General features: G+C 46.2%; 1 non-coding gene across 1 annotated transcript; it reads right to left on the reverse strand.

The window, feature by feature from the left end:
- Window positions 1-1,236: 1,236 nt before the first annotated feature.
- On the reverse strand, window positions 1,237-1,438 carry LOC118717843. Its single transcript, XR_004987607.1, has one exon. It is a non-coding gene; the product is annotated as a small nucleolar RNA SNORA74 (small nucleolar RNA).
- Between the last annotated feature and the right edge of the window lie 332 nt (window positions 1,439-1,770).

Here is a 1,770-nt window from a genome sequence, read left to right on the forward strand (position 1 = left end):
TGTTGGAAGAGAGGTTGTTTTTTCTTTTAATCCTCATTCAGGATATTTTCCCCAATGTTTTTGTTTGTTTGTTTACCATTGGCCCATGCATGTATTGAGGCGATGCTCAGGCAATTTGGCTGTGACTACAGTGGACCCTGCCTACAGTGTATGAGCTGCTGACAGGTGTTGACCACATGGAACACAATTCACCTCAGCAGGGTCTGGTGCTTGCTTAGATGTCTCTTTGGATATGGTGCTTGTAAGGCTGGCCCCTGGAAGTGTTGGTCCTTGGGCATCCTAGGAGGGACTCTGGTGCTGACCAATGTCAGATGCTTTATGTGACTGGCCCAGGGCAATCTATTTGGATCTACAAAGCAAGTCACATTTTGTGACAGCCACTGCTGAGGCTGAGTGAGCTCAGGAAGGTCCAAGCAGGGCATCCAAGCTGGCTTTTACTAGCACTGAGCCTGGGGACAGGTCAGCAAAAGTCCCAGAACACTCTGTGGTCTGCCTCTCTGTCTGCCTCCATCTGCTGGGTACCTGTGAGCCTCAGTCAATGACAGAGCCTCTGCAAGTACTCAAGTTGCAGGAGGACGGTTCTCAGGGAGTCCCCAGGTTGAGCTGAGTGTGTTCACCAGATTGATGCAGGTTCAAGCTCAGTGTCAGTGTTGGGTCTGAGGCGACTCATCAAATGTCCCAGGGTACACCAGGTCCAGCTGCCACGCGCTGGGTCCTCACACATCTTCGAGCAGGGTACAGAAGATGCACACCTGGAATTCTTGGTAGAAGGAGAATGAAAAAGTCAAAAGAGGCTGCTTCCCAGGATTTAAGATGTCTTGGGTCTGTAATCTGAGATCAGCTGTGTGAGCCTCAGGGCTTTTCAGAGGGTCTGTGGATTCTCAAAGGCCAGAGAGTTGCTTCCTGTTGTGGATGATCCTGGATCTCCTAGGAGGAGAGCCGGAGCATGATGTGATCCTGCAGTTGTGATCCCATCATCATGTAGTAAAAAGCAGAGTCCCCTCATGCTTGGCGGATTTTAGCAGAGTCATTCCTCCATTTCCATCCCAAGAGAACTGCAGCTCTCTACACCTTCCCACCACAGGCATGCTCACTGGCTTCCAGGCAGCACTGTTCTGCCTTCTTTCCTGAAGGCTGGGTAAGCCAGGCTGGCTGGAGTGTAAGGAAGGGAGGATAGATGTCCCTTTGGTGAGTTGAAATGCTACTAGGGCCATTAAAGCTTAAATTTATTTTTTCTGTATTTGCTCCCACTCTAGACCTAAGCAGCCAAAGTTGTACTTAGCTCCCTCTCATGGAAGCACAGTTCTGCCTTGCACTAATGCCCCATGTCACCAGATCAGTGCAGAGAGCAACTGGAGGAAGAAGACAGGGCATTCCTCTCCCAGCAGTGCAACACCATCACAGGCATGATGCCGCCTGGAGAGCTACCACTGCTGGAGTGAGCACTGAAGGCTTTTAGGCACTGAGCAAAATGATCTCATATCTTTTCAAGATCACTCTGATTTGCACTTTTATTTTACTTAAAGTTGTTTTACTAATTTAATTTTTTTCAACTAAAGATAATGTTCAATATTAGTTTCAAGTATACATAATATTGGTTAGACATTCATATAACATATAAAGTGATCACCTGATAAGTCTAGCATGAAGTATTATTTAAAAGGTTATTAATCCTATTCATGAGGGCTCCAACCTCATAACCTAATCAATCTTAAAGTTACAGCTTTTATTTATTTTTAATCAAACTTATTTGGTAGACATTCATTAATA

Source organism: Pipistrellus kuhlii, unplaced genomic scaffold (genome assembly GCF_014108245.1).
Source record: "Pipistrellus kuhlii isolate mPipKuh1 unplaced genomic scaffold, mPipKuh1.p scaffold_m20_p_13, whole genome shotgun sequence".
In the NCBI taxonomy this organism is placed as follows: Eukaryota; Metazoa; Chordata; class Mammalia; order Chiroptera; family Vespertilionidae; genus Pipistrellus; species Pipistrellus kuhlii.